This window comes from Ambystoma mexicanum, chromosome 5p (genome assembly GCF_040938575.1).
Source record: "Ambystoma mexicanum isolate Mex_15411 chromosome 5p, UKY_AmexF1_1, whole genome shotgun sequence".
NCBI classification, from domain to species: Eukaryota; Metazoa; Chordata; class Amphibia; order Caudata; family Ambystomatidae; genus Ambystoma; species Ambystoma mexicanum.
In genome coordinates, this window is record NC_090930.1 from 1,312,434,272 (window position 1) to 1,312,462,132 (window position 27,861).

General features: G+C 45.0%; 1 protein-coding gene across 5 annotated transcripts in view; it reads left to right on the plus strand.

Annotated features, from left to right (window-relative positions):
- Positions 1 to 336: 336 nt before the first annotated feature.
- Positions 337 to 27,861, plus strand: part of LOC138481537 (uncharacterized) — a 1,141,930-nt gene continuing 1,114,405 nt past the window's right edge. For all 5 annotated transcript variants that reach the window (XR_011274268.1, XR_011274269.1, XM_069613714.1 and 2 more), the window contains exon 1: positions 337 to 464. The gene's annotated coding sequence lies outside the window, so the exon portion shown is untranslated. The remainder of the gene's footprint in view (positions 465 to 27,861) is intronic.

Consider the following 27,861-nt stretch of genomic DNA (forward strand, 5'->3'; position numbering starts at 1 on the left):
CAAAATGAAAACATTAAGCTTACACTTTATCTCCATCTTTGGATCTTTCAAAGGATATCACTTTTTGGTTTAAAAAATAGTTTATTCCAGAAACGTCCTCGAGACACAGCAAAGCACCCAGTCTTCCCGAGTTCAGTGCTTAAATTCAGCAGCGATGTGTTTGCCTTTCATGCCATCAGATTGAAAGCCTCCTTTTGAGGGAGTTGGACTAAACGGCTATTATCCCGTTTTTGTTACCGAGGCTTAGCCTCGCGCTAGGCCGCTTACTGTGTTTGTGACGTCAGAAACGGGCCTACGCCACGTCTCACCAAGAACCATAAGTTCCTTGCTCCAGGTGCAGACAACAAGGAGGCGCGCGCAGAGCGGCAACAAGTGCTGCAGCGCGGGCGGCGGCGCTGCTCATGCTCAATCAATTGCGCCGCTGCAGAGATGCCCTGTGGAAAACAAATCCCTCCGAATAGAATGTGAGTACATGGTCGGCCCGGAATTCCATGCCACTAAAGTCACTTGGGAGTTAATAAGGCCGGGGGGCAGGGGAGGGAGGTGTTAGGTGGGATACGCAGTGTGGTGGAGGTGTGCTCATACCTACAAAAACATATGCCTTGTTATCGTGTAGATTACCAAGAATGGTCGCTCTAAGCCAGCTCCCCGTTTTATGCAATGGTCATTATATGTCTGAAATGCTTTATACTCACACTAAATCTGCATGAACCAGATTGCAAGTATCAAAAACGTTGTATCTATTAGGAGTGATGCGCATGTTCGCATAACATCGATATTAACAAAACTCAGTTGAAAATAGACCTCTTCTGTTTTTTCGAATTGTCTGCGTGGAGTTCAGATAGCTATGGCCATCCCAATACACGTATGTTTGTTAGTCTCTATTTTTAGGTTTTAGTTCAGTGAAGCAAACATTTTTGATGTAAATCGTGATAAATGGAAAATGTGTATGAATATACCCGCCTTAGCGATATGCCCGCCCGTTTGTTTCTGGTATTGTCATTTTCTAAAAGGTCAACTTTCTATGTGTGCCGACATCCTATCAGTAAAAATAGACAAAGAAATAGTCCAATGTACACTGTGAAAAGGGCAGTGATAGAGACACACTGTTTGGTTGATAAGGCTTGGACGTACACTTGAAACAAGAAAAGCATCCCAGAAACTCGAAAGGCCTAAAAATCGATCTCTAATCCCCGGAAATGAGTGAGTCCCTTGAGTTGGAAAGCCCCTAGACGAGTGGTCGAAGTGTACGAAAAGAAGTAGTGGAACTATGTTCTGGCCTGGAATGGCCTGGTTCCCCACAAACTCCATCGCCGTGCCACTCCCACGTGCAATCCCACCCGCCAAACAAAAGGGAACGTTCAGTGCAGTGCACTGAAGTGCACGAATATCCCACCCTATAAATTTAAGCCACAATGAATATATTGTGGCTTAAATTTATAGTGTGGGATATTCCACTTAAATTTATAGTGTGGGATATTCCACATGGCCTTTTATCTATGTTGATGCTACTGCATAAAAGTACTAGTGTAAGAGTGCGCTTTGATGGTCAGGGCAAACTGTCCAATACCTTTCCGACAAGTAGAGGTGTTAAGCAGGGCTGCATAGTTGCGGCAACCCTATTTAATCTCGATCTTGCCGATTTGGCTGCTGTTTTGATAACCAGAATGTCCTTCCGGTTAAAGTGAGAGGGCAAAAAATCTACTGGCTGTGATACGCCGATGATATTCTATTATTAGATCAAACCCTGAAGGGTCTACAAATCAGGCTTGAGGATAAACGCAATGATGCCAGATATAAGCGGAAGGTTAACGACTCTGTAGTTAAATATGTCAAAGCCTACACATATCTGGGAGTCATTGTGGATGATAAACTAAACTGGAAGGAGCATTGGGAAGACACTAAAAAGAAATGCTTGACTGTTGTGCACCAGCACTTGACACTTGATGTCTGCACTTACCATTGCACTTGCCACCAGCTGGCCGCACTTTTTATTGTTGGATTTATCTTACTGTTTATCCTATGTACTGCAACTGCCCCCTCCCCCTTCCCCCTGCACTTTTCCCACTCCTCTGCAATTGCGCGATCTCAATGTCAACCTGGCCTAGTAAGATCGTTGTCTCTGTCTTCCCTCTGTTCCTCCTCCCTTGCCTTGTTGCGGCTTGAAACACTTGTGTATAAGCACGTTATAAATGCCATATTATATTGTATCATATCACACAATTAGTTCATTCATTGGCAGTGTAGGAGAAGGGGTTCTGAATGTTAGCGGTGAGACTCTGCATTTCAACGGTTCATCATTTTAGCATGCACATGTTAGCGTGGATTTAAAGTGCAATAGGGGCTCAAGAGTGTGAGCCTCAGAAAGAATTAAATGGATGCGCGGGGCACATGATTGAAATTGCACAGAGCACATGATTGAAATTACACATTGCTTCAGGATGATATTTCAATGGATTGAGTTGCACTAAACATAATACTAATATAAATTAACATACTAAACCAACCCCAGTTAACATGTAACTGAATCCCTTAATAACATGTAGTGCAAATTAGTCTTTGATGAAATAGTCTTAAGGCAGACTTGGAAAATGCATGATGCTCTTTAAATTGGAAATGAAACGTGCAGGCTGAATGTTCGCGAGGTGATAACAAATGTGAAGATCCGTTCCACTGAAAACAGGGTATTGAAATGAGCAAGAAACACATGGAGAGATGTATCTTTTTCTCTTCAGCTATAAAAGTGGGTACTCCCAAGTTTTTTGTTCTCGGGGGGTCAGATCTGTAGGAAGGGGGGTTCTAAAGAGAGAAAAGAGTGCGAACCAGACTGACTACCCCTCTCTCGTGGACCTGTCGAATCACAGGTGAAGGTACAGAATGACTGCTTACTAATTATGATTCAAAGGAAAATCTAATGTTTTTTCCAATGTCATGCATATTATAAATAGTGAATATGCTCAAAGAATATGTAAACTGTAGAAGCCCGAGTTTGTAAAAACGTTTTGAATGGAATGAAAGGTATGATTGGTGCATGTAGAAGCCTATAAATGTTTTTTAAGATGTTTTTTTAAAAGTGAATATTAAAAGGGATTTATACATTTGTAACAAAGCATCAGGTCCAAATAATTGTTTCCCTACAGGTTTTTTCTCTGCATAATTAGTAAGCAGTCACTCTGTTCCCTCACCTGTGATTCGACAGGTCCACGAGAGAGGGGTAGTCAGTCTGGTTCGCACTCTTTTCTTTCTTTTTCTCTTTAGCAATGAAATCACGTGCCATTTGAGTGGAATGATCTGCTCAAGGGGAGGTATTTCCCTTCAGTGGCAGGGGAATGTAATAAAAAGGGCTTTGAGAGGGAGTATCTTTCACACATCTTCAGGCACTGGGAGACGAATTAACAGAGGCTGACTAGGCAGACGAAATTCAGCGCTGGCATGCTGTCTGATGCTGGAGCAGTCCTTATCTGAGCGACCCTGGGCGAGGCAGGCGAAAAGATTGGGAAAGATCTCTATGCCAAACTGAATCAGAAATATCACCAACATATCTAGGTAAATATGAGTTTAACCCCTTAACTGCCAAGGGTTTTCCACCCAGTGCCAAGGCCTTTTTGGTGATTTCGGTACGCTGGCATTCAATCCCTTGTAACCTTTTTGTTGCATGAGATATCCAGGCCAAAGTTGGCGACTTTTTTTCCCACATGTAGGCGGTCGTAATGCCACCAAGGAATCCTAGTTTGCTGTAGGGGGGCGAGAGAAAATAACCAAAAAGGGAGAACATTTTTTTTTTTTCAGAAAATGCCAATAACATGATGTACAAAGAAGCCTGTGGTTGCTTCCTTGTAAGAGCTAGGAATAATTTGTTTGCTGAATTGATGAATTGGCGTAGAGTATCAGAGGCAGCTGGTGAGACATGTTGCAGGTGCTTTCTGTCTCTCTTTCCAGTGCAGCCGGATGCTAGGTGCCTTCCTCTAGCTGGCAGCCGGAGCTGCAGAGGAACACCCAGAGGAAGGTTTAGACCTGTTCCCGGTGCATTTGGTCTCCACGGAGAAGTACATCTGAAAATGACAGTGTTCGGTGTATGGTGCAGAGGTATGGCTGTCCGAGGCACCCAGCCATAATACCGTACACTCCCCCCCTTTTTCTCACATTGGTGTATTGTGTGTGTGGTGAGCCAGGAGCTGCGTTTGTTGGCTGTTGTGAAGCTGCAAAGCTCACTTGCTCATGCCTCTGCTATTGAGGCAGTTACTAATAAGGTGGAGGATTCGGCTCCCCTTATCTTCGGCAGGAATACTAATGGAAGCAAGTATATAAGCCTCAAGCTATCCACAGTTGGGTCCTTTGCAACCGCTGGGAGACTGTGGGAATATTTTCCTTTGATCCCAGCTATTATATCATAGTTTACTAAAAACCACTATGCAATCCACCATAATTAATTACATCCACGTGGAGGAATACTTGTTAACGTTGGAAAAGAAGTAAAATGTGGCACTGTAAGCATGACATATAAACATAAATGCTTACGTGCGGCCAAATGAAAGATGCTGTGAGCGAATTGTATGTACATTTTATGAGGATTATAACAGTTAAATGTGCAATTTGTCTGATTAGAACCAATAATTTATTTTAAAGTTTTTTTACAAGGACTGGTAACTCTTCTTACTAAATACCCATCTGCAAAGCTTTTGCCCTGGCTTAATGATGAAATTAAAACAGCCAAAGTATTCTGGGCTACACAGTGAGGCCCTAGGCAAAGGCAAAGGTAAATGGACCCGTAGGCCAGTGTACACCACTAGAAACACTCGAGATAGCCCAAGAAGAAAAAAGGACAAGAAGGAAATCAAGGTCGATGCTCAGAAAGCTACAACCCGAAAAACAAAGATATTGGGCTTTTTCTCTGGCATGGGAAATGGAAAAGTAAATAAGGGAGCTGGTATAAATGTGGAACAATATAGAAAGCCGCCAGACATGCAGACGCATGCATCTGAAAGAGATAACCTAACAGTATTGTAAGGCGAACAATCTCTATTCAATGAGGGTTCATTGGATAACAATGGGTCATTATTGGCCTTATGTGTGAAAGTGGGAAGACATTCTACGGGACTAGGTACACAGGGAAATGGTAGGGAGACGCAATTTTCCAATTTATCTGCTAGTCCTAATATGGATGTCATGTCTCGGCCAATGTCAAATCAGGAACCTTGCTCAGACGGATCAGCCATAGAAAGGAGGGACAGAGATGCATGGCCCTCAATTTCGGAAAACACAATGCAGACTATGATTGAGGCACTGACAGAAAGTAGAAGCGCTTTTTGCTCTTTGTCCGACTATGGCTTCGGACCAACAAAGACTTTATTCTCTCACTACAAAGCTGATTCTTCCAAATGTCCCGGGAAGATCTCCAAATTTCCAGTCTATTATACCCGGCAAGGCTACTCTACAACCAATAAAAACGAAGGCCAAAGCAGGTGGACCATTCCACAAATCTGATAATATAAATCGGCCCTCTACTAAGCCGGTAGTAAATCCTGATACCATTACAATATTGGATACTTCAAACAACACATGGAGATCCCAAGATTCATCGCGGCGCCAGAGGAGGAAGCTATAGATGCCTTATGCACAGAAATCTCCATGATGGAAGCTGTTACACCTAAGGTTACTAAGGCCACACAACTTGTAACCATACAACATCGTATGCAAGTAGAGCCGCTAGAAAATAAGGCAAACAGTAAGAGCGACCAACAACGAGAATCCTTAGACCAGTCTCTGGAAACAGGTCAACGGGAATTTACCAGGATACAGCAAGATGAACCAGAAGATCAGCGGTACTTAATGGCCCCTTAGACAAATGGGTACAGATCCAAGTTCCGGAAACAGCGAACCCACATAAACCACAGGTACCGATGTCAAACATAGGGAGTCAAGGAGAAACGGAACATCCCGGGGCCCGTCCGAAGAGGGGCCAGGTGGCCCAAATGGGAGGAACATGGAAGACGTCCACCCAACAAAGTCATCACAGACAAGGAGTATTAGTGTGCCACCCTTCTGGACCTTCAAATTCCCAAATACAAACTAGAAATGCGAACCACAAATTAATACCAAGGAGCCATCTAGAACATTTATCAACGAATATGCATTTAGGGCTCCCTAAGGGCATCGAAAAGGCTATGACACAGGTGCCTCTTTTCAAGTACGACCAAGAGAAATTGGGTATGTTGGTTAGGTTGGATGAGATTGGTACCTCCGGCGCAAATCCTTTCTTAAACAGATCAGCCCTGCTGCGTCTATGGTCTACTATGCCATGGCTCGCTTTAGTAACAACAAAGGACATAGCTCAGATTATGCTGCCAGAATTGGGAAGACCAACAAATTGGTGTGTCATACGGTTTAATAATAAAATCGCGATGTCACTGCTATGTGAAAATGCCCTATCACTATTAAAAATTGGCCTTAAATTAACTGTATGTCAGGCCCGGCCCCAGAACAAAGATATGAATGCCTTAAGTGGCTATATCCAGAAAGGCCAGACAACGGGGGATCAGATACAGGGAGATTGGCCAAGTCTGCCACAAGTGGCGCACAAAGAAAGGCAACACACTGAATATTATGCACAAAAAAATGACACCATGAATGGGGAAGCCGAAAAGAAGAGTGTGCCATTACAAAGTTGGGAAATTCTGGCTCATTGACCTCTGAGCCTTGCAAGTTGGAACACACGAGGATATACTCACCTGTTGAACAATGCTAATTCACTGCAGCACTTAAAACCTATGACATCTTTATGCTGCAAGAGACATGGTTGGACTGCCCCCTGTGTATTGAGGGTTATCATATCCATCAAGAAGTGGCAATAAAGGGTGATAAAGTCAGATCCCATGGTGGGTTTGTAATAGCAGTAGGTCAGAAATATCGCTCAAGACGTGTGTCAGCAGACTCTGTAAATGGTAGCCTTATGGTGGTTGTCATTAACCAATAAGGGATAACAGACTGGGAGTTGTTTCTGATAAATGTGTACGCCCCCCCACCCCCCGGGTTTGAAGGGCCTAGAGGTTATTCAAAATAGTATTGAAGTCGTATTATCAACATTAGAGGGGGCGGGAGGGACACAATTGATAATAGTGGGTGGTGCCCTAAATTCTCGCTGTGTCGATACCAAACATAGAGCAACTTATAATACTATTGTATCAAGGATTGTAATGAGGGAGTAGAGAGGAAATCACAAAGGAGACAAATGGATTTCCTTTTTAAGTGAGTGGGACTTGTGGATTTTGAATGGCAGAATGGTCGGTGACATCCCAGGAGCCTAAACGTGGAGGGGTTTTAAAGGTATTGCCACCCTGGATTACCTATTTGGTAATAACGTGTGTTTGCAGATGGTGAAACATTTCTCTGTAATCCATTCAGACCATAGTCATCATGACCTCTTGGCACTAGAAATTAATATACATGCCTAGGAGGGGAAGTTTATTAGGTGTAAGAACATTGTGGTAAACCACGCTGGTAATGTGGTGCCTTGGAAAGATAATAAGCATACAAAGATAGATTTTCTATTGAAGGACCTTCACAGGCCCTGTTTAAGTAATATTGAAAGAATGAGTGCTGATGGAATTGAAAGCTGGATCCGCCAACCAACTAAACAGTTTGGGAGCACAAAGAATATAGGACCTGCTTTCTGTAATAAAACCATTCAGGGCTATGATAAGGCAAAATGGGACGCAAAACGTATGATGCGTTGATGCGTAATGAATTACAAAAGCCCTGTAAAAATGGGGTAAAGTGTCTTGAGTTGGCCACACGATGTAAAGTGATTAGAAATAGATATCAAACATGGCTTAGACGCCGGAGAGGTTCTATCCAAAACATAGGGCCTCATTACGAGGTGGGCGGTAAGGGATTACCAGCCCAAGTAAGGGCACCGGTGCCGGTAATCCCTTACCACCCTAGTACGAGGTCCCTTAGCGGGTCCCTACCTTAACGCCTGGTTTTACCAGGTGTTATGGAAGGGCCCCGTTAAGGGACTTCAGAGCTAATAACGGTACCGCAATTTGCGGTACCGTTATTAGCACCTTCCCATTGAGCCCTATGGGAGCTGAAATGGGAATGGCGAATGGCTTTCTCAATGGGGACTTACCGGTCCCGCAAAGGTCGGAATAGACCGGTAAGTACCCATTGAACAGGACCAGACACGGTACCGGTATTGGAGGTAGTCATGGCGCTAATAGCGCCATGACTACCTCCAACCTCGTAATGTGGCCAATAGTGCCATGACTACCTCCAACCTCGTAATGTGGCCCATAGACTGCCAGTTTATGAGTAAAGCCATAGGGTGCAATTTCCCCCATCAAATCTGGGCAAAACTGCCAAAAGCACAAGGTGAAGTAAGAACATTGACAGTAAACCCAATACAGGAAAAAACCTGGAAAACTTACCTGGAGGTTGGGGCAATTGTCAATTTTCAAACTCGTGTACTGACTATGAAATTGGAGGTTGCCCACTGATATTTACTACAGAATCAGTCAATAAAGTAATTGCAAATTTGAAAAACTTTAGATCCTCAAGCCCAAATTGACTTGCTAATATTTTGCTCAAGAAAAACCCAGACCAGTGGGCCCTTATATTAAGGATTTTATTCGAGAAGGTCTGCTATACACAGCTGCTTATCCCTTTATGGTGGCAGCAGGCAGTATTAATGCTGGTCTACAAAAAGGGGCATAGGAACCTCCCGGAAAATTATAGATTATTATCTATGTTAGATGCAACGGGTAAGATATGTTCCACCTTTGTATTGGAAGCATTGCAGTTATGGGTGGAAGGATCTAAGATATTACATTTCACTCAGACTGGGTTTCGAGCTGGCTCACGTACAAGTTATAACCTCAGAACACTTGACAAAGTAATTAGAGGTACATTGGGCTCAGGGACCCAGACTCTGTACATAATATTTGTGGATTTTAAGGCTGCTTTTGACAGCATAGATCGGTCACGACTTTGGGGGAAGCTAGATGCGAGTGGGTACCCGTCCTGGTTGATTAATATTCTTAAGGGTCTTCATCAGCATACCAAGGCCGGATTTAGACGCTCGGATGAAGGTATGGTAACAGCCATGGTAGAACTGCAGAAGGGAGTGAAACAGGGTTGTACCGTGGCCCCGACTTTGTATAATCTTTACATGACGGACCTACCGGAATGGTTAAACACTGAGGTGGGATGTTGTCCGAGGGCAGGGGTTGCCCTCTACCCTGTCTTTTGTATGCGGACGACCTCATACTTTTAAACCACACATACTCAGGTGCAAAGGCCATGTTCGAGACATTGTGTAAATATATACACTTTTGGATGTATTGCCTGAATACAGATAACTAAAAAGTACACATTGCCCTCCACCAAGTGTGGGAAATTGCTAAAAAGAGACTTGAGATGGTTGCCAGAGGAAAATACTAAGATATTCCAATTTAGTACTACTAACCAGAAGTTGGAAATATATAGATGATGCATTTTGTTAAAGTATTAACTGAAGATTTCTGGGTGCTTACATTTTTAAATACTGTTGACACAATATTTTATAATTTTTAGGAAAGTTCTAGGAAAGTTTTAGGAAATTCATACTGTGTTATTAACTAAGGTGACGACGGAATTTTAGTTTTACTGAATGAGGTCATCATAAAGGAACTAAGAAGGAAATCACCTTGTTGAATAATTGCACATTTTGTGAAAACAAGTAACACATTTTTGTATAATAATTTAGACTTATTCTATAACAATAGTAGATGACTAGATTTGGTGTTTTAAAATGTGAAAATGTGATGTATTTGATTTTATGAATATTTTGTAAAGTTTCTTACGAAACTAAACAAAGAATTTAAAAAAAAATGGTTTGCTGTGCGGAATTCCCCATTTTCCAGGCTTTCAAGAACAGGTTGAGTGGAAACCAAAAAAACATATTTTGATATGGTCACCCGCCGTTTTGTGAGAAGTAGCTGATTTTGCCCTGTTTTTCCAATAGGACATGCATGTATGGAATGGAAGAGGAGGGTAGGAAAGCTGAATGGGAAGACAGAAAGGCATATATTTCTGAAACGTAGACAAAATTCCAAGTTTAGGAAGGAGAGATTTACGCAGGTCAGGCAACCATTATGTAGGGAAAAATTCCATAGTTTGGTGACAAATCGGGAAAATGACAGAAAAAAAAGGTATCTGGTGGATATGGTTGGCCAGGTGCGGAAATGGCTTCTGTGAATTTTGAGAAAAGCAATGCCTCGCTATATTCCCCCAACTCTTCCAGTTAGGAAATCACAGATTTTTTATAATGTTTCACAAAACAAGCAATACCACAAGCCAAAAACGGAGCCATGGTACACAGGTTTTTTACGCTTACGGCCTAAACAGACATACTTAGCATGTGTATGTAAAGAAAACAAATGTGGTGAGGAAGGGCACGCACACATTTCTTGAAAGAGCACAGGCAGACCTTTTGACGGGTAGGAGACTTGTGCAGGTTACAAAAATATGTAGTGCCTAAAGCAGCGACTAAATGTAGGTCATATTTGGTAAATGAAACGGTTGTATGACAAAGTGCAGCAGCAAATGTTTGAAAACTTTATGAAAACCATGCAAAAACAACACATGTCCTACCTTCCCACATTCCCACAGGTATCCCGACAAAAACGGTACCTCACATGTATGGGTGCACCTACCTGGGCGCAAAGAGAAAAGGCTAAACCACTGGTAACCCCAAGTGTTTTGGCAGAGCAGATTTTGCGAGAATTTGCTCTTTTGGACAACCTACAGATTTGGGCCAGAGTGTCAAAGCCAGCAAGGAAAACAGGGAACATCATGCATTTCTGAAAAGAAGACATTGGTGGGAATCCACAGAGGGCTGATGTGCGCAAATCGAGCCAGCAAAGTCTGGAATTTGGCAAAAAACCCACAATTTACAGACATTTCCCTCTGCCAAACCACCAAAACACACCGCCAACAACACATGTCCTTCCTTCCCGCGTTCCCACAGGTGTCGGGATGAAAACAGTACCTCAAATTTGTTGGTGCACCTACCTGGGCGGAAAAGAAAAAGTGTTGACCATCCACAAGTCCAACGGCAGTTCCAGGGATCCACGGTAGGGTCCCTGTCCATTCTCAGAGGGAAATTCTGTAATGCTGCCTAGCCAGAGCTCCAGGATGGTCGGGGGTGATGTCCCTGGCCTTGGAAGGTTGTCCCTCATTTGGGTTGACCGTCCACAAGTCCAGCAGCGGTTTCAGGGAGCCTCGGCGGGTTCCTCGTCCTTTCCCCAGAGGGAGAAGGTGTAACGCAACCCAGTTAGAGCACAAGGATGGTCGGGTGATGTCCCAGGCCTTGAGCACCCGTCACCCATGTGGGTCGACCATCCCCAAACCCAGCCTGGAGCTCTGGCTGGGTTGCGTTACAGCTTCTCCCTCCAGGAAAGTTCAGGGACCCTGTCGGGGCTCCTAGGAACCGCTGCTGGGCTTGGGGAATGTCGAACCACATGGGAGGTGGGTGCCCAAGGCCAGGGACATCACCCCCGACCATCTTGGAGGTCTGGCTCGGATGCGTTACAGAATTTACCTCTGGGAAGGGAGGGACCCTGTAGTGGCTCCCTGGGATTGCCGCTGCACTTGGGGATAGTCAACCCACATGGGAGACAGCCAACCAAAGCCAGGGACATTACCCCGACTTTCCTGGAGCTCTGGCTGGCCTGCGTTACAGTTTCTCCCTCCGGCAAAGGACAGGGAATGTCCCGGGCCTCTCTGGAACCAACTGAAGGCTTGGAGACATTGAACCCCCACATGGGAGTCAGCCACTCAAGGCCAGGGATATGACCCTCTACCATCCTGGATCTCTGTGTCAGTTGCGTTACACCTTCTCCTTCCGGGACAGGTCAGGAACCCTGCCGGGCCTCCCTGCACCTGCTGCTGCGCTTGGCGATGGTCAAACTACATGGGAGACAACCGCCCAAGGCCAGGGACATCACCCCCGACCATCCTGAAGAGCTGGCTGGGCTGTGTTACAGAATTTCCCTTGGGCGGAATTTCCCTTGGGCGAGGGAAGGGGACCCTGCTGGTGCTCCCTGGAGCTGCTTCTGTGCTTGGGGAAGGTACACCCATATGGTAAATGGATGTCAAAGGCCCGGGACAACACCTCCACATGTTCTGGAGTTCTGGATGGACTGTGTTACAGCTATTCCCTTCGGGGAGGTATTGGCACATTGCCAGGACTCCCTGGTGGGGAAAAGCTGTAACAGAGGCCAGACAGAGCTCCAGGAAAGACGGGGGTAATGTCCCTGGCCTTTTGCGGCTGTCTCCCATGTAGGTTGACCATCCCCAAGTGCAGCAGCAGTCCCATAGAGCCCCGGCAGGTTCCCTGACCTTTCCTAGAGGGAGAAGCTGCATCGCAAGCCAGCCAGAGGTCCATGGTAGTCAGCGGTAATATCCCTGGCCTTGGGCAGCTGTCTCTCATGTGGGTTGACCATCCCCAAGTGCAGTGACAGGCCCAGGGAGCCCCGGTTGGGCCCCCAAACTTTCTGGAGGGAGAAGCTGCAACACAGGCCAGCCAGAGCTCCATGCTGGGCTTGGGGATGGTCGACCCACATGGGAGAAGGGTGCCCAAGGCCAGCGACATCACCCCCTACCCCCCTTGTGCTCTGTCTCGGTTGCGTTACAGCTTCTCCCTCCGGGACAGGTCAGGAACCCTGCCAGGCCTCCCTGCACCTGCTGCTGTGCTTGGCGACGGACAAACCACATGGGAGACAGCCGCCCAAGGCCAGGGACATCACCCCCGGCCATCCTGAAGAGCTGGTTGGGCTGTGTTACAGAATTTCCCTTGGGCGAGGGAAGGGGACCCTGCCAGTGCTCCCTGGAGCTGCTGCTGTGCTTAGGGAAGGTACACCCATATGGTAAATGGATGTCCAAGGTCGGGGACAACACCTCCACATGTTCTGGAGTTCTGGATGGACTGTGTTACAGCTACTCCCTTCGGGGAGGTATTGGCACACTGCCCGGACTCCCTGGTGGGAAAAAGCTGTAACAGAGGCCAGACAGAGCTTGAGGAATGATGGGGGTAATGTCCCTGGCCTTTTGCGGCTCCCATGTAGGTTGACCATCCCCAAGTGCAGCAGCAGTCTCACAGAGCCCCGGCAGGTTCCCTGACCTTTCCCAGAGGGAGAAGCTGCATCGCAAGCCAGCCAGAGCTCCACGGTAGTCGGCGGCAATATCCCTGGCCTTGGGCAGCTGTCTCTCATGTGGGTTGACCATCCCCAAGTGCAGTGACAGTCCCAGGGAGCCCCGGCTGGGCCCCCGACCTTTCCGGAGGGAGAAGCTGCAACACAGGCCAGCCAGAGCTCCAGGCTGGGCTCGGGGATGGTCGACCCACATGGCAGAAGGGTGCCCAAGGCCAGCGACATCGCCTCCGACCATCCTGGAGGTTTGGCTGGGATGCGTTACAGAATTTACCTCTGGGAAGGGAAGGGGACCCTGCCGGGGCTAGGGGACGTTCAACCCACATGGGAGTCAGCCAACCCAAGGCCAGGGACATGACCCCCTACCACCCCAGAGCTCTGGCTTGGTTGCGTTACAGCTTCTCCCTCTGGGAAAGGGCAGGGACCCTGCCGAGGCTCCCTGGAATTGCTTGGCTTGGGGATGGTCAAACCACATGGCACACAGCTGCCCAAGAACAGGGACATCAACCCTGCCCATCCTGGAGCGCTGCCTGGCCTGCTTTACAGCTTCTCCCTCTGAGAAAGGTCGGGGATCCTGCCAGGGCTCCCTGGAACTGCTGCTGTGCTTGGGGACGGTCAAACCACATGGAAGACTGGCGCCCAAGGCCAGGGACAACACCCCCTCCCATCATGGAGTGCTGGCTGGGCTGCGTCACAGAATGTGCCACTGGGGAGGGAAGGGCACCCTGCCAGGGGCTCCCTGGCTCTGCAGCTGTGCTTGGGGACGGTACACCCACATGGGAAACGGATGCCCACGGCCGGGGACATCACCCCCAACCATCCTGGAGTTATTGCTAGCCTGTGTTACAGCTGTTCTCCACCAGGGAGCCCCGGCAGTGTGCCAATATCTCCCTGAAGGGAAATGTAATGCGGGCCAGCCAGAACTCCAGGACGGTTGGAAGTGATTCCCGGAGCCTCAAACCCGTAATTGTTACACTCATACCCACCATGTCGTGATCTGACCAACTAATGGGAATGTGGTCACTTGTAATGACCCTACTAACATGCCGTTGAGGGACGGAACAGTAATCGATCCTTGTTCGGGATCCATGAATGGGAGAGAAGAACGTAAAGCACTTTTCGTTGGGATGACTTTCCCTCCGTACATCTATCAGCCCCTGTTGTGACATGTAGTCCTTGAAATTGCCTTCCGACTGTCCTGCCCCACCTCTTGCAGGAGTTTGCCTACCACTATGATCCATCACCCAGTCCGCCCACATGTTGGAGTCCCCCCCAACAGGAACAGGCCCCCAGTGCGACTAAGTATCTCTCCCACCGCTTCCCGCAGAAACTGCATCTATCCCACATTTGGGCAATATATATCGAAGCAATGGTCAATCGTATTCCCCCGAGGGTCCCAGAGATCAATATAGCCCTCCCATTGACCCTCTTCCAAACCAGTGGGTCTACTAGCCTCATGCTCCAATTGAGGATAATGCCCACCCCTCTCCTCTTGGAGGGCCCAGAGGCCCAGAAAGCCTGTCCTACATGGGCTCCCGGGATGCGTCTTTCTTCCCCCTGAACCAGCCTCGTCTCTTGCACTAGCAATGTATCAAGATCATGATTCCACACTTCCCTGCCCAACCGTGAGCGTTTGGTGGGTGAGTACAGGCCCTTACCATTCAGGGTCCCCATCCTGAGAACCTCGGCCCAGCCCCCATTCTCAAAGTGTGCCATCTGGAAGCATGAAACTTCGTCCAGATCACTCAGCTCCTTGTGATACAGTAATCTCCACCTTTACTCCAACTTCGCCTCCCCGTCTCCTGACCCCGAACCCTCCTACCCCCTTGCCACCCCTTCCCTCCCACCTCCTCCATAACTATGGGGGTTCCCCTCCCGAGACGCCCAGCATGAGTTGGGCCACCAGGGATGACCATCCGCCTCACCTTTCATTTCAAATATCCCCTCATCTCCCACGGTCTTAATTCTCTCTCATGACATCATCCCACATCCCCCCACATCTTCACTCACCCCTTTCATTGATCAAACGTAACCAGGTGGGTGTTGAGCTTCTTAAACTTCCTGCCTCCCAGCATCTTCTCTTTTACACTCTGCGGACCCACCGGCCTGCGTTGTTCAACTGGTGTGGCCTCTGCCCCTCCCTGGCCATCAGACATATCCTCACACTTGAGGACCTGGAGCACCTGTGGTATCTGATGCCCCTTTTGGTCAACCACTGTGTGAGATGGTGGCAGTCTCTATCGCAGGACAAGGTGAGTCCTGACAGATCCTGGAAGACCCTGATCGTGTCGCCCTCATATTTGAAGCTCCTCAAGCACTTCGCCTTCTCCAGGACCTCCATTTTCTTTCTGTACCTTAAGAAGCAGACTACTATAGAGCTTGGGCACTTGTCTCCTCCTCCTCCGCCTCTGTAACCCCTCCTCCACCTCCTGTCCTCTTAATAAGGGCATGGCTACCCCCAGTCTCGGGTCTGGCATCAGGTCCCGCGAAAGGGGAATAACCGGGCCATTCAGACCTTTGCATGCATGGTAATTTCCCTTGCGCTGGACCCGGAGACGCTACGTCCCCAGTCCCATTTGAGCCCCCATAGGGCTCAATAGGAATGGGGAGGATGGTAACAGCGGTATCGTTCATAATGGTACCATTGCTACCATCCTGTTCTGCTCGCGGGTGCCGCTCTGGTCTGACCAGGCGTGCAGAGCGGCACCCGCAAGCAGAACTCGTAATGTGGCAGCGTGGTAGCAACGGCGCCAGTAGCACTACCGGCGCCGTTGTTGCCTTACCGCCACAGACGTAATGAGGCCCATTGTACTGTAATGGTTTTGACAACAAATGAACTGTGATTAAAATATGTTACTGTATAATTAATTACAAAAGTAATAACCAATCACCTATGGTTGATCAATTTTGCATGTGTTAACTCTTCATGTTTTGTATTACTTATAAACAATACACATGCTTCAGCAGCACCCTGATCGGCCTGCAACCCACAAATTGCACTCATTGCATCAGGCACAAATGGTTTCCTGGGGCATGTTTAATTTTGCTCCTTGAACCTTATACATGCATCTAATTTTGGAATTAGAATTAAATCGGACTCCCACATTTGAAAGGTCGGCATTTCAGGAGTTACAATTTCTACATATTTGTCACCCTACCAGAAACCCACATTGTGCACCAACTTAGTCTGATAAATTAGTTCTAGGGTGACATATGCAATGCTCAACAGAAACCCCATTGCCATTCGTTCCATATCTATATATAGGGGAATCACAATTCCCATTTCAAAGGAATATGACCCTGTACCAGCTTAGACGCTCTGTTTTGAACCTCCCACAGAAACTGTGTCACCAAACTTTCCATAAGATTTACCACATTCAAGATGCCCCCAGTGCCCCATCGTGCTTGACCATGATGTTTGTACTATAATCTAATAGTGTTGACTGCCCAGTGAGGGTTAAAACAGTTTGATTTATGTATTGAACTAACTCCTTCTGTTCCTTTCTGACTTTATCGAGTCTCTGCTGTATTATTTTCAAGTATTGGCCTAACTCCCAGTCTTTGTCATCCAATGTGCTTACTGATACTGCATTGACTGTTGACACAGTTGCCCCAACAATGGCCCCTATTATTGTCACCACAACTGCTGCAATCAGAAAACCAGCCATCCTTTGCCCCTTTTTTTTAACATTAGAAGTATTCATAAAAGTATTTTCTAATTGTCGAAGGATTTCTCTTTCTGCTCTTTGAGCCCCTTCGCTATGCATTTGCATCCACTGTTTCACTTGAATGGACTTAATCTCAGAGGCATTACAATTATTTTCCAAAACCAAATCCGGATTTACACTTGTGTAGATGTTCAGATATAATAGTCTCCTCTTTTCCAAAATAAAACCCAGGGCCTCCTCCACCACGATTCCTGATGCAGGCGCCAGCCCTTTCAGAACTTGTCCATGTTGTAGTGTGGCAAGTGTCCAGGTTACTAACCACATCAGTACTAGCATATTTTTAAACAATACAAAATGATTCTCCTTGGACCGCTGTGTTGTCATCTGGATTACACTTTTGCGTCCGACAGTCTGCTTCCGCCTGCCAGACTCTGCCTCTTTTGGTCCTGGGTACTCCATCTTGATCCATCATGAGTCCTCCTCCATTGACATTCGACTCCAAGGACCAGTGCTTTAAGTGGGGTAAGAAATTGAGGGGGGGCCCTCGTTTGGGGGCGTGGCATCCGCTGTGGGCGTGGCCTAAAAGTGCACAAATCATAGTAGGGTGCGCAAACAAATATATAAATGTAGTAGAGCATTTATGTATTTGTATGCGTACTAGTATGGTTTGTGTATTTTTCAAGCTTTCTTTTATAAACATAGCAATGTTACATATTTCTATGTTTATAAAAGGTGGCTTGAAAGTGTACAAACCATAGTAAGTTACGCACACTTGTGTGCTTACCTTACCATGGTTTGTGTACTTTTCAAGCCACCTTTTATAAACATAGACATTTGTAACATATTTCTATGTTCATAAAAGACGGCTTGAAATGTACAAGCCATCTTTTATAAAGCGTTGAGGACGGACAAAACGCAAGGTGGTTTTGTCCGTCGACAAAGCTTTATAAAAGATGCCTTGAATTGTGCACGTTTCAAGCCGTCTGTTATAAACATAGAAATATTTCTACGTTTATAAAAGATGGCTTGAAATGTGCACATTTCAAGGCATCTTTTATAAAGATTTGCCAAAGGAGACAGGCACCTCGGGCTCAGTGATCGCTGCTCTGAGCAGAGATCACTGAGCCCGAGGCGTCTTTCACCCTCTGGGAACCCGCGGGCTCCGTGATGTAATCTATATATTAGATCATGGAGCCTGCAGGTTCACAGAGGGTCAGTGACCTGGCGAGGGCAAACAAAGGAACTGTTACTTCCCTCATGACCCCTCAGCTGTGGCTGGCTGGCACTTCTGTCCACTTGCCTAACGTTACACTGGCGGGCGCATCTCCCGTCGCGGCTGCGGCCGTGGCGGGATAATGCGTCCTGCCATGGCGTGGTGGGACTGGGGGGCCCCGGCAGGGCCCCGGCTCAGCCCCACTTTTTGGAGACTGGCGGGGCCCGGCCCCGGCAGGCCCCGGCCCACTTAAAGCACTGCCAAGGACCCCTTTTTGGAGGAAAACTAAAGAAACGTTCCAAACCAGAAGAGAGAAACAGACAGGTTAAGTAACAAGCAGCGATTATTTTTCCTTCTGGGTTTTCTCCTTTCCTCTCCAGTTCCCTGGAATTACCTTAAAATCTATCTATGATTTATCTGTGATTCTACACACATTTTCTATATGTTTCATTATTCACATCTATATCCTTACCTTATATTCATTCCTTCAGGCACAACACAGCATATACACTTGCTTACCTTCTACAATGAATCCTTTTACCCGCAATCTACTCACCTTATTCCTGACGTAACCATCACACCTCTATTTCCCTACCAGTTTCCCCAGTCTGTTCCAATCTTCGCACTTCCATGTTTCAGGTGAAATGGTTTTATTTGATTCACATAGACAAACTGTTCCAAAGTCAGATCTCCTTCCTTTGTCATCATTCTGTACACTCCTGGTGAAATCTTGTCCACAATTGTGAATGGGCCACACCATAAACCCGGCATTTTTATTCTTTCCTTTCATGAAATTGAACTTGTACACCTAGTCACCTTTTTTATACTCCCTAACGGATGACTTCCTGTCATAGTATGATTTGGGACCCTCAGCTTCTCTTTCCAGATTTCGCTGTGCAAATGCATGTTGCAGATGCTTTCTCAACTCTTCCACATACTCATGAATTGTGGATGCGTTTACCAAAACTTGCTCATTGGTTTTGTACAACAGATGTTGGTGAAGTACCATTTTATGGCCTTTGATAATCACATGTGGACTGAGATTTGTAGACTTTGATAGCGTTGCCCTAATGTCCATCAGTACCAAAGGGAGTCGCGCAACCCAACTCGACCCTTCTTCAGCCACAAACCTTTTAAGAATATAACTTATTGATCGGTTGCACTCTTCCACTCCACCACTAGACGATGGCCAGTAGGAAATATGTAGCTTCCTTTTTACTGCAAAACAAAAGAGGTGATGGCTAGAAGGTTTAGAATTAATCTTAACCTCTAGCATTGCTCTGAGAAACCCTCCAGACCATCGTTCTTTGTCTGCCAAGCCATTACAAAACGGGAAAGACTATATGCAAATCAGGCTTGGTCACACCACAAAAGGGGCACTCCAGCCTGAACTGCTTGGTCATATCCCTTTTGCACGAGACCACAAGTATCCCCAAAGATGTTTCAACTTGGATGGGCCTCATCAGTAAGGATTAGCTTGGGTCTATAGGCCCAGCAGGCACACGACCCATGTCTGGGCATACCCGTCCCACTCGGGGTGACTAAAGCAAAACAAAAGAGGTGATGGCTGGAAGGTTTAGAAATCTTAACCTCTGACATAGCTCTGGGCAAACCTCCAGACCATCTTCTTCACCTAATAAGCTGTTACAAAATCAGAAACACCACATGCAAATCAGGCTTGGTCCCAGCCTAAAAGGGGCAGTCCATCCCAAACTGCTTGGTCACACCCCTTCTGCACGAGACAACAAGCATCCCCAAACATGTTTAATCCTGGTTGGGCCTCAGCAGTGAGGCGTAACTTGGGTCTCTAGGCCCAGCAGGCATGCGACCCATTGTCTTGGCATTCCCATCCCACTTGGGGTGACTACAGTAAAACAAAAGAGAAGATGGCTGGAAGGTTTAGAATTAATCTTAACCTCTGGCATTGCTCTGGGCATCGCACCAGACCATCGAAGGCTAGTTTTAACATGTGTAAGAACTGTCTTCGGGAATCATCATATTCGCTATCTGTTTTGTATCTTCAATAGATTTTATATGGAGAGAAATACAGTCTTTTCTCTTTCTGAGTATCATCCCACAATAGAGTGTCTTGCTCACTAAGACTGCGTATAAAACTGGCACTGGTCAGATGAAAAAAAGTAACATATTGTTATTTCGGAATGTTCAAAGTGCAATATATTTCTAAAACACATTCTATATGTTCCTCAACTGATAGAATCATTTTTGAAAGGTCTCACTAAACTCTTGAGAGATTTCATAATTTTGAGTGGATCGCAATGAGCTTCGTTTTGATTCATTTAATCTCTCTCTGTTTAGAAGAAAAGGGCCCAGCTTGACTCTCCCTCTCCAACACTGGAATCATGCCAGACCCCAGTAAGTGTGCTTCTGCTGGTGGAGTTCGCAGATTGTAGCTTGGTACAGCCCAGTAAGAGTCATGCCCTGCAGCACAGTGTATGGTGAGCACAGCACTTGGATTCTGAAATCCAAATTCTGCCATTTTACCTCCCTAAGCTGGGCATGTAAGTCCTGAACCTCTTTATAAAACGTCAAGCTCTCTTTTCACAGTTTTAATATTAAATCATTAATTTCTGTGACCCGTCCTTTGTAATCAGCAATTACTTTCAGTTTTTTATCTTTTGATATTAAATGAAACAGTTTGCTTTCCAATGATTGTATATCCAGCCGCAGAACAACTCTGGAAAGCCCTCCCTTTGCCCATCCGCAGGATTAACGATTACCTGCCATTCTGGTGCACCTTGAAGACTTTTCTGATTTTAGTATGATCTTATCTTTCCTGCCATCTTCCTTTCAGTCATGCTTTCAGTAGCACCATGATGCCCTAGTCAGTGAAAGCTGCACTTTTGAAATGGTCCCAACATAACATAATATATATCCCTAGTAGAATTACTAGTGTTTATGCGCAGTGACTGCATCTCCGACAAAGCAACATCTCTGTCTGCCCAAACCCCTTCTAATACCCCTTTTAAATGGTTAATCTCCTCCAAACGTTCCTCCAATTGCTTCCCTTTCAATTCTATCTCAGTCCTCAAAGCTTCAAAATGCTGCAGATCCACCTGTACTTGTGGCAACTGATTTGACAGTTCATTGCATCTGGCTTGCAACTGTGAAATGGGCAGCCGCTCCCCTGAGGCATCTTCTGACGGAAACACCCTTTCACACAGTTGTGCCAAACAACCCTGATATTTCAAAATATTCTGCTCATCATCTCGTTTAATCTCTAATATTCTGTGCAGGGTGAACCAGAGTTTCACCCCTAATCTGATCAGACAATCTAGTTGGGATTTAAAATGATTGGAATCAAGCAATCTTGTCAGACACGTGTGCAATACTGTACCCTCTTCAAATAATTTCTCCGGCTCCTCTTTCCCTATTGCAGCCACTAAGCGTACTCTCCATACATTGAAAGTATCTGAACTCCATGTAGCTAGGGCGAAGAACCTAGCTTCTGCATATCCACAAAAATATGTCACATTAATCTCGGCGGCGTCTGGTTGCAAAACGCCAAGCATGTCAAAACTATTTAAAGCACATCACTATTGAAAAACACGATTCAAAGTGTGCCCAGCACAGCACCCTATGACAATTGCCACATCTAACTAGTCAGCCAAAGCTGTTCCCGGCCAATGCACCACATATGTTAGCTAAATTCCTGAGACTTCCTGACACTGCTCTTTTGCCACAGTTAGGTTAAATAACAGGCTCTTTGGCTATATACCATCAGATTGTGTGCTGTGCCAGGCACACACCATATTCTTCGCTGGAAAGTATGAATTGAATAGACTGCACAATAAAAATACAGACACATTAACAGCCACCACACTTTTTCACCTTTCTGCGCTTGGCCATTTTTATATTCATTTTTCAGAGAAAAGGAAAGCACATGTAGATAATCAAATCATCTAAAAAACGTGTACACTGGTGAGCATACTATTTGCACTAAACATATGCAAAAGGCAGGAAAAGACTTTCCATTGGAAGGAAAACGGATATACTGTTGTTTGTGGATCAGCACACAACACTTCAAACATAAGTGATTTCCCTTTAACCAAAGACACCCTAGCTATTACTTTGGCTATCAAAGCAAATGCATTATAGGTGCAGCTTCAACTCCGATTTACCCCTTCCCTTAGCTAAGGTTGGGTTAGTATGGGATAATATACTGTGGACTCTCCTGTGTAGCAGAACAACCCCCAACACTAATTTAGATTAAGGCAACTACCTTTATCCTTGGGTTTTTTAGGAATAAAGGGAGTTATGCCTTTTTGGTCAGTTTGACACCTTGCAAGATTATCCTGCAAGAAAGTCTCAGATTATTTTGTCCCTATTAAGACTCACTCTACTTCACTTGTAACTCTAGCAAACCCAGCCCCTCCTTTCTGCCTGCAACCTGGGCTTCAATTGACAGCAGCCTCCACCTTCCAATGGACAGGATTCCAGGACTCTGAACTCTGTTACGCTGATACCAGAGATATCGTCAGCTCGCAGCCGGCCTAGTTCTCTCACACAATGCAAATTGAGGTGGCAAAACGCAACACTCACCCCCTCCAAATGCCTCAGAGCTCTTTTCCTGGTAAGCCCCCGATCTCTTTCAAAATTTGGCAAACAAAAACCCCAGGCCTTGCTAGAAGTCAGTGTTTGTTAAAGATCTGCTCAGTTTTAAAGTATCAGCAAGCCAATCAAAACCCAGACATAAAAAACCCAAAGACCAAAGACCCATCCTTGCCTCCCACAGCCACTTATATGTTTTCAACAGAATGCAGCCCAGCTTGGTATATCACTTACGGATTCAGAATATCTTTTACCTCCTTTTCAGTTATGTCAGCTGTTAGCAGCCCTCCCCTTTCTTAAAGTCACTTCCAACTTTATCACGTGTCGGAATATTTGACAATCTTCAAGTACCTCATATTACCCAGTTCATCCCCTTTTGATTCAACTCACACCCACCCCCTGGTTTTTGGCAAGCTGCATTCCTGCTTGTTCATTACTCAGAGGGAAATGCCACAATAGTCTTCCTCTTCCTGTGCCGCTGCATGCACAATGAACATGTTCATTTTTGAAAGCCTCATCTTCTTGTTACATTGCACACAGCATCTTTCCTTGCAAACAGGCAGTTCATCTTTCTATTTTCTGCTTTATTTTCTGAAACTACTTAACAGAAATGCTTTTGTCCGTGCGCCAACTGCAGTGTCAGCACTATCAGAGTCTGTGGTCTACAACTCTAGCCCACACAAATCACCCCTTCAACATCTGTTAGTACCCCAAAATCCCCCCTTTCAGTTCCTAATGCTACAGTTAGAATCCACTACACGCAGCATGTGCTGCAATGTTAGCTTGCTGCAATGTTAGTATTGTTATTAAGGCCTACAGCCTGTAGCCTAACCCCTTCAGTTTTATCCTCAGTACCCCAGATTAGCACTAATATACAACATCACACACACATGCTACCATGTTAGTACCTGCTCACAATCCCCCTACAGACCTTTGTCACAATACAACAACAATGCTGGCAATCAACAATTTAAACAGTTTAAATAAAATCCAATTGTCTTCCTGTTTCCTGGGGGATTCTTCTCTCTCTTTCTTTTGTTTTTTCCCATTCCCGCCAAAGGAGGTCGGGCCTCAAGCCCTACTGTGCAGCCTTTTCCAGGCCTTGCTGGAAGGGTTCACATATTCCTTTTTCTCACATCTGTATTTTATGCATAGCAAAATTGCCCCACTCCCCAATTTTACCACACACATATCATACTCACATCTGCAGATCTTTGAGGATTCTCGACATTGGGGTCCCCTCAATCTGCCAGCTCCTTCTCTGCACCCAGCAGGGGGCCGAAGACGAGGCAGGACTTCACTCCAAAGCAGATTGTGCTGGCCTACTGTTCAGTTGTGCACAAATCTCCACTCTCCAGACCGATCCGCTGTCTAAAAAGAGGGGCGGCAGGGTCCCCCCAACAGTCCGCAAAACCCTAAAAAACCATCCTCTGATACCAAGATGAAAACAGAGACCCAAAAGGTAACACAAACATCTATCAGATATTTGCCAATAAAAGAGCCAGCACAGAGGAAAGAGTATGTGAAATGTGAGGTAGCCCAGCCTTTATTCAGAATATACAAAAAAGGCAAAGTTCTCAGAGTTACAATAGATGACAATTGATTTTGAGGTGCTGATTCGTCACTGCTGATGTCTTGATGACAAATAAGTTACAAATCCTACCTTTATTCATTGGTCCACACTGCTAAGTTACATATATTTTTTATAGGTGCAACAATTATTATTGGTGGAGTCCCTATCTAATAGCTCCACCTAGGGGACAACTGCCTACAGATAATAAATGTACTAAATCACTACTCTTAAACTTTATTGGTTGACGCTAAACTAGGGTAAGTATCGGCTCTCATTGGTTGGCATGTAACACGCCAACCTTGAGCACTGACAAGGTGTGAGGATATATGGAGACATATGATAGGGGTAGAAAAATAAATGTATCACTGTTGTCCCAATTAAAGAACAGCCCTTATTATCCCAGCACCATGAGGCCTGTTGAGTTCTAAGACTTTGTACTTGGGAGTGTCTCTGGGCCGGCACCCTTGTCTAGAATGGCAGATGCCTTATCTAGCCTTGGCACATTGTGACTAACTACTGTTTTGAATCATGTATTACCGATACGTGTCTCATATTATAATTCCTCCATTCAGGTCTCCAGATAAGGTGCATACTATGCCTTTTTACGCATGAAAATCTTGTGAATACGACAGCTTTATTATTTTCCTGTGTACATTTACACGCAAATTTAGAGCAGAGGGCAGTGCAAAGGTCATGTTATTTGACAGAAACGAGAACAAGTGTTATCTAATGTAATTGCAAGCCTCTGGAACAGAATGTATTTCTCTGAAGCATTTCAAAAAAAGAATCTGCACAATTTGATAAAGGAATTATTTCTTTCCATTCAATTTCTGCTGTTTTGATGCTCATGAAACAAACAGAATCACTGTGCATATCAATGTTCCTAGCATTTTAGGATTGTATAACTAATAAGATGGAAAACTAAGTTGCAATTAAGAATTAACCTTTTGTATCAAATTATGCTTTTTTTCCAATAAAAGCATTTTATGTGTGAGTTTTAAATACTAATATTAATTTCAATTTAATTATTTGTTAAGCTGAATGTATTTATGAATGTATGCTATGTGAATTTATGCCATGTGAATATCGGGTATTAGATGACACACCGTGCTGTATATTGAAGTAATTGTGATGAGATCTAATGGTGCTACTATTGTTATATTATTATGTTGATTATAATGATTGTTGTTGTTTTTAAATATTTGTAAAAGTTTAATTACTGAATACAAATAATTAAATGAAAACAAATAGATTTTTCCACTTTAATTTACACTCGAATTATACACCCAGGGCCTCATCACGAGTTGGGCGGTAACGCCGGCGCTACTAGCGCCGGCGCTAATAGTCCTACCGCCAAAGCCCCTAACGCTATTAGCGCCGGATTATGGGTTTGGCAGAAGGGTTATTGCCCATTCCCCATTGGGCCCATTTGGGAATTCCTCATTCCCATTGGTCCCAATGGGGAAAATTTGCGCTATTACCGCCAGCGGATTTCCCGCCAGCGGTAATCGTGCCGAAAATCAGCAATTTTGCAAGGCCCACAGTGTGTATAGGAGCCTCATTTACTACTTCCACTAAACACCTCTTCCTCTCACACCAAACTCATCAATCTCATGTCCCAGGTACTCTACTTTTTCGACCGCAATCTTACATTTCTCTTTCCTCACAGTTAAACCAGCTTCTGACAATCTGCTCAACACTTGCCTCAGAACCACATCATGTTCAGACTTTGAATTTGCAAATACAAGCATATCATCTTGGAACACCACAATGTTCTTCATTCCTTCCATAATCGTGTCCATTACTCTTTGAAATACGGCCGCTGCCGAAGCAAGGCCAAACAGCATTCTGCAATATCTAAAAGTACCAAAAGGTGTGATAAACGCTGTTAGATGCTGGCACTCTTCCTTCAAGGGGATCTGATGATAGGCTTGAGAAAGGTCAACCACAGAGAACACCTTAGCATCTTTGAAGGTTGACAGCTTGTCACTTATTATCGGCAAGGGATATCTGTCCACAAGATTGTTTCTGTTAATGTCCCTCATATCTACGCAAAGTCTTATATCTCCATTATATCTCCATTTGCTTTTGCTGCTACTACCACTGGCGATAGCCATTCAGAACTCTCACTTTCTTCAATAATCCCCCTCTGCAATAAGGTCTCAATCTCAGTTTTTAGTTTTTCCCTCAGGTCATGAGGTATTGGTCTCAATTTGTGCACTTTAGGAATTGCCCCTGCCTTCAAGCGAATCTCATTCTCAAAACCTTTAAGCATCCCCAAGTCACCTTGAAAAACCCTTGGAAATTCTTCTTCCCATTTGTCCTGAATCTCAGCAACCAAAACTGGTTCCTCGGCACTTGCCTGTATCCTAATGCCTAGTTTGCGCTGTTCTTCCCAGCCCAACAGTGACGAACCTTCTTGTGTCACACATACTTCTGAATCACAACTCCTACCTTTATATTTAATAACAGCTTGGAATTTACCCAATAAATGGATCTTTACTTTGCCATAAGCATATGGCTCTATCGTGTGCTTCTTCAACTCACTCACTTTCCCTTGTAAACAAACTTCTTATCTCTTCTTTGGTATCAGAACGCTGCGTCACGCGAACCAGTGTAATAAAGAGATGGTCGTCATCAGGTAAGTTGCAATGTGTCTTTATTATCTCTTATGTTACGTCCCACTGTTGGTATTATAAGGACACACGAAGAGACACTGGCAGTCCCACCCGGCAGGCAAACTCCCCAACCGTCAAGTCCCGAACTCCACACACGTCATTCATCACACCAACACTCTAACATAGAACTCACGTGTACCAGCTAGAACTCACGTGTACCAGCACGGAATAAGGTAACACTTGTTACTACACTATACAGCATCTATATCTACCTGCAATAGATTCTTATCTACATGTGTAGTCTATCAACTGTGTACGCTCTTACCTGTGACCTAATCTATTCTATTTAAAGCACACTACTTTTGCATGCTAGGCCTTTATGCTAGGCCCTATTTGTCCCCCACTAGAGTCGCGCAACTAACTATCATTAATGGCAGCTGCATTTCCAGGAGTATTTGAAGCTTGGTTTCAAATGTGCCCTCCCTACATTACTGTGTTTTTATTACTACTTATTACTGAAAATTACTATTCCAACACCCCTGGATTTTATCCTGTGTGTGCCAGTGTTGCCTTATAATTTTTTTCATTTTTTTATTCTTTATGGTTACTAGAACCTTTTACAAAACAATATTTAAGACTACAATTACACACCATAAAAAAGATAACACATTTCATAAATAACAATTAGCAATCGAAATTACTCTTAACTCAATTAAAAGAGAAAAAAAAGAAAAAGAAGTAAACATTCACATATGATAAAACCCATTTGGCATATAAAACAGAATTATGACAGCAGAGAGCAATTAACCACATAACCTCTGTGTGCATGAATCAATCCAGTCCAGTTATGATTTCACATTTGGTTAATACCTGAACTACAGCTATTGTTAAGGATGTTTCATAACTCAAAATCAACCTGTCCCAAAAGTGATCAAGCAAGAAACCCTCCAACCCCATTCCAAACATAGCAAAAAACATGAATCTAGTGGGCCACGTGCCTTCACATTCTGTCAGAAGATGCTTAAGTGTTTGC